This window comes from Hemicordylus capensis, chromosome 3 (assembly GCF_027244095.1).
Source record: "Hemicordylus capensis ecotype Gifberg chromosome 3, rHemCap1.1.pri, whole genome shotgun sequence".
Lineage (NCBI taxonomy): Eukaryota > Metazoa > Chordata > Lepidosauria > Squamata > Cordylidae > Hemicordylus > Hemicordylus capensis.
The window spans coordinates 121,540,574-121,550,736 of NC_069659.1; positions in this window are offsets into that span (position 1 = coordinate 121,540,574).

A 10,163-nucleotide genomic window follows, 5' to 3' on the forward strand; every position below is an offset into this window, starting at 1 on the left:
GGAGAGATTCATGGTATGGCATATCTTCAGTTGAAACCACAGTTTTCTGGTGGCAGTTTTGGAGCAACCATAAAAATGTCCTGCTCTATTCATGGAATCACAACTAGAAGGAAGAGGATGTATCCTGAGAGATGCCAGGTCACACATTACACCCTACACATGATAGTGGGGCTCAGGCATGTTCCACATTGCCTAAAGAAGACTGAGATGCATGGCCTAAAGGAGTTTTAGTCACTTTCCTGAAAATAATCACCATTGCACATAATAGGACTAGATTCTTAATATACATGCATAGGTTTGGGCTGTTAGACATTGAACTACCATTGCGGTTATTTGGAAACTGGAATTCAGAGTCTTGAGCTCTGGGAAGAAAGCAAAGCTCTTGGGAAGAAATAAGTTATAACCAGGAAACTGCCACTGCTAATATATCAGTCAGCTTCCCTCTTACTCCCCCTCCCCCCTTTGCAGTGATTTAAACTGAGCAGTGATTAGCACAGTGACCCTGAAGGCTGGTTTCCCTGGAGAGAAGATAAACCACATTATTTAAGCATGCTGTGTGATATGTGTTTGAACTGAGACCCACTTTTTACAGTTGGAAAAGGAGCAAATACAACAGACTATGACGTCATTTTAACACTTGTGCTAATTGCCAGATTGGCTGGCGTTGGTGTGTGCCTTAGACAGGTCCCAGCACTTTAATCCTATAAAAAGAAGAAAACGCAGGCGACATCGCCAGGTGTTTGTTACTTGATCACTCTCCAGCAGTGGGTGGAATGAAGGGCATATCTCATTTTACTACACACTTGCATTCATTGTCTGATCTCTTTCCACAGGAGTGTGCGCCTTATATTTCTCTTTCTGTGTTTTTATAATCCCATTCTATACTTTGCATATTGACTTTCAGTTATGCAGTAGCCAGGTTATAGCTTGAACAACACAAATCATTGCGAAACACTGTGAAGGTAGGGAAAGAGACTGATCTCTCAGCCTCCCAGATGGCACCCCTGGCCACGAAAACTAAAGTGGGACTGTGATTAAGCAGCCCTCTGTTTGCCATGATGGCAGGTATCTGGCAACTTGACATTACTGGCATCCATTTTGTATGCCTTTACAATGCTTTGTAAAACTATGACCATTTTTCCAATGCTTTTAGCAATGCTTGAAAAGCATTGTGTTCTAATCGGTTTTTGATTGTGTTGTTTTTCTATTGGGTGACTCAAGACTGCCAAACACAGAGGAGGCCTATCATGCTTTCCCCCCTGACCAGGAAAGTGGTGTGCAATGCATGTGCCCTCATGTTTTTCTTTCCATAAATGTCACCCAACTTTGTTGCCAGGCAAAAACTAGCTACCTAATTTAAATTCATTCATATAAGGAATGGATAAGCACCCCTTATTGGCTTTTTACAACCCCTAGTTCCTTAACATGTTGGGGCCATTCACACAACCTACCAGGCAGGCAGGCAGGCGGGTGGGAGGGTGGGCGGAAGGCTTCACAAATGCTGCCTCCCACCCCCATCATTGTTTGCTTTGTGGGAATGCACTCCCACCTGATTCCCAGTACTCTGTGCAGCATGGAGCACGGCAGATCGCTCTGAGGCCAGGACTCATTGTCCCAGCCTCCAGGTATCCATCGTGCACCACATGCCGAGCGCCGTGCACTGGGGGATTCCCTCAGGGGATGGTTTCTGCAGGCACCCATCTCTTTGTCAGTGTGTGCAGCAAGCAGCTCACACTGTCACAGGATCCCAGCAGCTGGGTTAAGGGCCTGTTTGCACCCTTAACTCTGGCTAAGAGCTGGGCTTCAGTGCAGGGTCTGGCACCGAGGCACCAACAGGATCCACATGGATCCTGGTGGTTCTCATGGGCAGCCAAGCGAAGCCTGGGCATGGCAGCTTGTGAGATGATAAAAATTTTTTGCACTTATTAAAGGACCAGACTCTGGAGCCCAGGAGATTCAGATTTCAGATAGATCTAGTTTAGAACTTCCACCTTTTGAGAATTTGCTACAATGCAGTAAGCATTCTTATTCCTGCTTCTTTGGCTCAGAAGTGATCTGGTCACAGAACATACATTTGTAAAATGGAGTTATAGGTCTACAAGCTAGATGACCTATGTTCATATGCCTTGTCCCTTTATAAAACCCAAGGACAAAGTAAGTTGACTTCGTAGCTAAAATTATAAATGTCTTATTTTATGTTTCTATGCCAAGCAAGTTTGATTTTTTAACCAGACCTATAATCAGTTTCATCAGTTTCTCTAATACTGAACGTGGTTGACTGAGTGCTTATCCATTTGGAAATGAAATGGGGCCACCCCCAAGATAAAGTTGTAGTTTTTTCATACTAAGAGGATTCCCTGGGTATGCAGAAGTATATGTAGCGGAGTGTAACAGAGCGGAAAACGAGGCTTGTTAAGTTTCCTGAACAAAGTTAGTAAGGTTTACTACTTAACTATTACCAAATCATAAACAGCAGTCCGAATGAGTCTGAGTCTTTCACTAGTCTGAGTGAAAGATCATCCGAGTCTCAAGCATCTAGTAAGAAATACAAACTAACCAATCAGCCTACAGAATGATGATTGTCACAAACATTCTAAACTCTTCCACAAGCCTATACACAGATATACATACATCAGAGGCAAAAACAAAGATAATGTATATAAACATAAATCCCAATAGTATATACATTTGTAAATTCCATAATCGCTATAGCAGCTGATAAAGACCTGCAAGCTTCTGGGTCATAAGGAATGTTGAAGGTGTCAATTCTTTAAAAGTCAGAGATAGAAGGAATTGGCCCTGCTTGACATAGACAGCCGGTTAATATGGTCAGCTTCAAGCAGTGGCTTAGCATAGGTGGAAAATTAGCCATGGCTGCTGGCTTAGTGCCCCTGACAACTGGCCTCGTGGAGTGCTTCATTGGTGAGTGGGCAGCCATCCCTTGCTTGCCGGCAACCATGGTTATACCACTGCCCCTTTTCATCTTTCTTCTTCACTTTTGACTGATTTAACTATGGACTAAAACAAAGTCTCTTTGGGTTGGCAGAAAGCATTAATTCACATTTCTAAGAATTATTTTTATTGGAAACTTTGAGAGAACAAGAACATGGTTAAAAACCTGTGCTTCACCCTAGAGTCCCACAAGAAACCTCTGCCTAATCAAGGGCCAGGGACATCTAACTATTTAGAGAGTAACCCCCTTCTTATTAAAAGAAAAACAGGTGGAAAGTTGATTCTTATTAAACTCCAGGGTGCATACCCTTTTCATTCAGGGTGGTATGATGGAGGACTTTTGCTGGCTCTGAGACTGTGTCAGAGTATAGCATTTACAAATACAGCACGGAACAAGTACTGCACTCAATGTGCCTATGAACTGCAGGAGAGGCCCTTAAATCTAATCCTACATGTTCTGGAAGTACATAGCTAGCATCTGGATCAGGGCATTTGTTTGCATTAGAAGAATCTAGGTATTTAACTGAACCTACAAATTTAACATTTATGCTAAGTGTTGTTGAGTTCATTCTCTCACAGCTGAAAAGCATCAAGTGATTATTTTTTGATTTCTTACATTGACTTTATACATCAGAGTACATCATATAATTCAACAGTCTGAATACCACCTGTGGTGCAAGTAATACTTTTGCTTTCAGAATCCTATTATTCAGGTTTTTCAGAATCTCAGTATTAAATTATTTTTAAAAGTGAATACAAATGTACATGCTAACTTGTGAGGCCTACTAAAGAGAAACACAGGAATAAGGAACATGGGAGTGAAAGGATAACAGCTGAAAGCAATTCATTTTTAAATCCAAGTAAAGACACAAAGAAACTTCCGTTATGGAATCAAGTTTTCTCTCACACTGGATCACACACTCCCAAAATACTTGGCTAAAAAAGAGATTTTGTGAGAGTGTGCGGTTTGGAAGGGAAATGAAAATTCCTGACTTATTTTATACATACTTGCCGCCTAATCCAACAATCCCCGAGATGGGGAAAAGAATTTTTTAGTGCTGGATCATCAAAATGAATAAAAGGCATGACTTAATAAAAAGCATTACTTGAACAAATATTGTAATTTTCATTCATATCTTAAGATATAGGTAGATGCTGCGCTGCTGTCCAAGAAAACAGAAGTCTCAAATATTTATGATCTCAGAGTCAAAATTGAATTAAATATTTCCCAGGTTTTTAAATTGGCATTCATGGTGGGGCTTGATTTATTGTTTTATATTCATCATCATCATCATCATCATCATCATGTTATTTTATTAATTAATTATTATTTTACTTTGACTCTTTAGGCCACTTCCTTGCAAAATCCCCTATTCAAACATAATTGTGCCTTAGCATATCATTTTAAAACTGGAACATATTTTAGTGTTTTGATTTGCTGAATGAAACTTTCCTGTAGACCTTGGCAGGTTTGTGTATTCTGTGGATAGTTCTTTCCAGACCATTATTCTTTGTAGGTGGAAGGTGGGAGGCAGAAATTAAAACCACAATATTTCAAAATGGAGGGAAAACCCACAACCTATTACTGCTATGGATCTGAATGGTAAGCTAATGATGAATAGCAACACTTTGATCTTTTTGCATATAAGAATAGTAGCATAAACCACTTCCTGTATAATAATATGGTCTGCTTGTTGCTAGAGCCAATGGAGAGGAACATTATGGAGCCAAGATATCTAAGGAAGCGGATTTAAACAAGACAGCTACAATTTAAGCTAGTTCAAATAAAACATACATCATCCTAGAAGACCATTCAGTCATTAAGTACTTTTCTCTGAAAAATTAAAAAGATAAGGATGGATCTTCCTAATTAATCACGATATCACAATAATAGAATATCATTAATATTCTAGGATCAAAACCCATCAATTTAAGACAGGAGATAATGTGTTTACAAATTCATTCATGGTCAAAAAAGCAAAAACAAGTTAAATCTTCTGCTGCAGTTGTACATGATGTAAAACAGGAAATATTTTGAACAGCTAGGAATGAAGAAAAATTGAGTAAACCCAGGATCTAGAATGTGGATGGCACATACTTCTTGCACCGCTGAAGTTTTTCCTCTAGAGAAGGGATTCTCAATGTTGGGTCCCCAGATGTTATTGGACTTCAACTCCCATAATCCCCAGCCCCAGTAGTCTTTGGTTAGGGATTATGGGAGTTGAAGTCCAAAAACATCTGGAGACCCAATGTTGATAATCCTTGTGATAATTCACACTCTAAGTCAGGGCTGAACAACTTCATCCTCCAGCTGTAGATGAACTACATCATCCCCAGCCACAATGGCCAATAGTCAGAGACAATGGGAGCTGTAGTCCAACAAGAGCTGGAGGATCAAAGTTGTGCAGCCCTGCTATAAGAACTGCCATCTTGGATCACCTGGGGTCTATACAGCCAAAGTAATAAACAGGCATCCAAGAGACTGCTCTGAAAAAGTTTGATTTTGAAGAGATTTGAGTATTGTTCACCAGAATTATTCTCCACTCAAAATCAATATTTCAAGGTTAAAAATATTAAAAGTATATTTTGTTTCAGCTTAATTTTGTATTTGTTTTGTTGGCATTATTTATAGATTTTATGAAACCTTGATTATAGTGATTACTCTTTTTGAATCCTTGAGCTAGAAATTCAGCTCATTATATCAAAATGTCACTATTTCAAAATGGATATGATAGATTTTTATATATCCAGCAAGACTAGGCTACAATTTTTTACTTTCAGTGACTGTTCTGCCACTGACAAGGGTAATAATAGCATTCATATAATTAAATCGCTTTGAATATATTAATATAGAAAGAAATAAATATGCTGGAATAGTATGGTTGGAGAATGGTGGGATGTGCGCAGGTAATGCATTGCAGCCAGCTTTGAGGGCATTCTTATTTCCATTCTTCTGTGTGTTCCCCCCCCCCCCAAGGAAGTAAATACTGAGCAGTCATGTTTTGAGGTGTGACTAATTATTTCATGGTGCTTGTTGGTGACAAGTGAAGTATTTTAGGTGTTCTCTTCAAGTTTATTCAAAACAGCTTTTCAACAAGAACATCAAGGTCTGGCAAGCATGTGTCATACACACTTCATGATGAAAATTATTAAAACAGTTGCTCTAATTTAATTAAAATTTACTGACAAGCATGGGTTCATACCAATGGAGTGCTTTGAAGAGCACAGTAAATGTTTTTGAAAAGAGATGCCACATCTAACACAAAGATTTGTTCATTATGTTGGGTTCCCAAGAACACGTGTCTTAATGGAAAGCACATGCCCTATTCCTTTTTGCTCATCAAAATGTCATATTCAAGTGTACAGTCAGTAAACTATTAAGAAGTCCACCCGTTTGGGTTGAATTAGAAGAAACATGTTTGGTCTCCTACATTTGTGCCATACATTTATTTATGCTGCAATCCTAAATCAAGAGTAAGTTTTATTGAAATCAGCCCAAACGCTGCAAGGTTTGAACAAAATGGACAAGAGGTAATTTGACAATGATAAATAACCAACAACAGTTGTAGCCCTAGTGGCACCCGGGGCTCTCTGTTAAATAATCATTTATGCTGTTCTCTATACTCTGAAGCGATGATTTCTCAGATAAGCTGAAGTTTAGGTGAATTATCTATAAGTATTTTAAGGATTCAGATTTTAATCATGTTTAAAACATTGTAATCATGTTTAATGTTGCCATGCTTGCATTTTGGGGGGTATAAAAATATGTTAAATAAATAAATATCCTAATTGCATGCCAATGCACCCCCAGACTAACTCTTGGCTGTCTGTAATGACTATATTATTAATAAGGAAGCCTCTGCCTAAGTGCGTTCCTACAGTTCACTAAGAGCCATTCTTGCCAGTCTTTCTAAAGTGCCCTCATGTTATTTAGTGCGATTGCAGAGGACTAAGATATCACTGATAGGCATAGCCCCTAGCCCCAGAGCATGCACAGAGTGTGCCAGGATAGACAAAGCTCTGGAGCACTGACATTGGAATGTAGTTTTCCTCAGATAAGCCTAGGCCATTCAGAAGGCACCCTCCCTCCTAGAAATAAGACTTTTAGATTCAATCAAATAAGTCATGCTGAAAATCAGTCTCCAGACTGCCTCCCTTGGAGTCTGTCCCTTGGAGGACATTTATTCAGCCCTTTTGTTTTAAGAGGATTGTCTAAGAGAACACCCATAGTGGTAACACCTTTAGAAGTTTCTTCCCCACATCCTTGAAAAGATAACAATAGCTCGGCCACTGGAAGTCATCAATACCGAGATCAGCTTTCTAATCAATGTTATGAGGGGCTCTAAGGCTAATGTATAAATTACAGAGCACAAGTATACAGGGCTTAAGTCCATGGAGGAGGAGGAGGAAGTTTCATTTGTGGAAGTATTTCTTCGAGTCGGTTCAGGTGAACATGGAGCCCTACACTCTACAATGCTGGGACCATGGTGAGAATTTGGATAAACATGCCTTATGCACAATTAGAGAATGTGCAGCATACCCGTCACTTATGTTGGTGGTTGCGTTCTTGCCAAAGCCCTGATGTTATTGCATGTAGGGCTCCATGTTCATCTTAACCAGGCCTCCCCCATGTGTAAATTTCTAAATAACAAAAATAACCCCTTTCAATATGTACAAAACAATATATAATAGACAAAAAATATTGATGGCTGCAACTCTTCATTCAGCTGCATCTTCAATATGGAATGGAGGGTCTAAGAAGAGTAAAAACATACGAGGGCTTATAGCTAGTATTCTTCGTTTATGGGTGTTAGCCTACCTACACTGACAGGGCTATTGACTGGAAGAAGAAATGGTCAGCAAATCTAACTGGGACATTTCCACAACAGCTTTTCCTGGGCTATGGATCAAATGTTTCCAGAGACCAAGCAGGTGCCACTGTCAGATATGCAGTTCCTAGGCCTTCTTCATCACTCAATCTGGACCACGTATCATTGAGGGAGACTACTTGGCTCTGTTTCTTTTATATTGCCAATCCACTGGCCTGTCCATGGTAGTTGTTGGCGACTGTGGACCTAAGAACCTTTTGAGAAAGAGCACTGAAGGCCTAGCTGAATTTACAAAAATCCATGCCCAAGTCTATTTTGTTGACAGGCATAAGGGGTGCAGCTGTAGAATCCAGACAGTACTAATTCCAAAGAAGAAGTTTAAAATGCAACTGGAAGATTTCCTTTGAAATGCTGCTATTTGTACAACTGTTTGTACAACCTTGCAGGAGGAGAGCTGGTGTTGTGGTAGCAAGCATGACTTGTCCCCTTAGTTAAGCAGGGTCCGCCCTGGTTGAATATGAAAGGGAGACTAGAAGTGTGAGCACTGAAAGATATTCCCCTCAGGGGATGGAGCCACTCTGGGAAGAGCAGAAGGTTTCAAGTTCCCTCCCTGGCTTCTCCAAGATAGGGCAGAGAGAGATTCCTGCCTGCAACCTTGGAGAAGCCGCTGCCAGTCTGTGAAGACAATACTGAGCTAGATAGACCAATGGTCTGACTCAGTATATGGCAGCTTCCTATGTTCCTATGTACAGTACATGGGTGACATCTCACTGTGAAGCTGCTTTCTTTGTGACTTGGCTGCAGAGGCATATCTAGGGAAAATGGCACCTGGCGCAAGCATTGAAATTGCACCCCTGTCCAAACATTTGACACCCATCTTTCAGATAACTTTACCATAATATCAGCTCAAAAATACAAGTTCAGACACTTTAAGGAGAAACAGGTTGTAAGCAACATACACATGCATACATACACACACACACACACACACACACAACCACACGTGTCACATATGTGCCAGCCACCTTCCTAAGGAAACGTAGCACATCCATGTGCTGGGCATGCCTCCATAGAGCTAAGCAGTGAAAGTTCTCTTTAGCAAATGCTCTGCCACCTCAGCACACCTCACTACAGGTTGCTGCCTCCAGGAAATTCAAGGATGGGCTTTTTCTGTCCAAACAGCTTTTGCCTTAAAGGGAGATGGCTGCAATGGGAAATCCTAGGGGCCCCAAACAATCTGAAATTATCCAGCAGCTTACAATAGGCTTGTATCTAGCAGCCTGATCAGGAAGAAGGTGGAAGTTGCAACTAGCCACAAAACAGCAAAACAGTGTGATATTCAGTTGTTGTTATTTTAAGCACCACACAAGTTAAAGGCAGGCACTTTCCAAGTCTGAAATCCCACAAACCTTATAATCAGATTCCTTGACAAATATTCAGATAAAGATAGAGCTCTGTATAGAGAATTAAACAGCATGCAAGTGAATATTTCTATTTTATTCCTTGCCTCTCCCCCACACCCTTCAGTTTTGCCAGCTTACAAGGTTTTAAACCAACATTGTCTTTTTAAGGGATGTTTTATCCACTTACTTTTGTGTCATGTATATCTGTTTTTTAAATGCTCAGGTCCCTTGCCAACCACTTTGCATTCTTCTGACTCCCTAGATCAGGGAAAAATCTAGACTTGGGTCTTGCCATTTGAGCATTGTTTTCAGCAGCCTTTAATTTTTTTTTTTAAAAAAAGGCCGCCGCACATGTTGAAATGGTCCCTGCGAGGTCCTATGCCTTGCCAGGCCTCACAGAAGCCTTTTGAGCATGTGCGGTGACCTCCAAAATGGCAGCCACACTGATCTTTGTAGGGCCAAACAGGCCTGAAAATTAGCCCGAGACAGGCTGTGGCAGTGATCTAAGAGGCTGGCGGGGGGTGGGGGAATGTTTGCAGACCCCCCCCCGGTGGCCCTTATGAAGCCCCCTGAAGGGGCTACAGGTTAAAAAATATTTTTTTTAAAAAAAATGTGAATTGGGGAGGGCGGTAGGGCAGCATGACACTGGTCCCCCCCCCAGTGGCGCCTAGGGCACATGCCCTGGCTGCCCCCCCTAGTTTCACCTATGCTTGGCTGATTTTAACTATACAATGTCAGCCTTCCCCACCCCTCACCCCCAATTTCAGTGTCCAGATTTGTGGCTGTGTGGCCAAAATGTGAGGGAAACTTGCACACAAATTACTTCCCACACAGTATAGTAGCACCACAGTATGGCTTGTGTAAATTTGTGTAAATACTGCTAAAGCCTCTGCTTTTGTAGGTTCCACATGCTTGACCCATTACTAAAAACAAATTATTGTGCAATGCTCATACTTTTCTAACAGGCACAGGGTGAAAC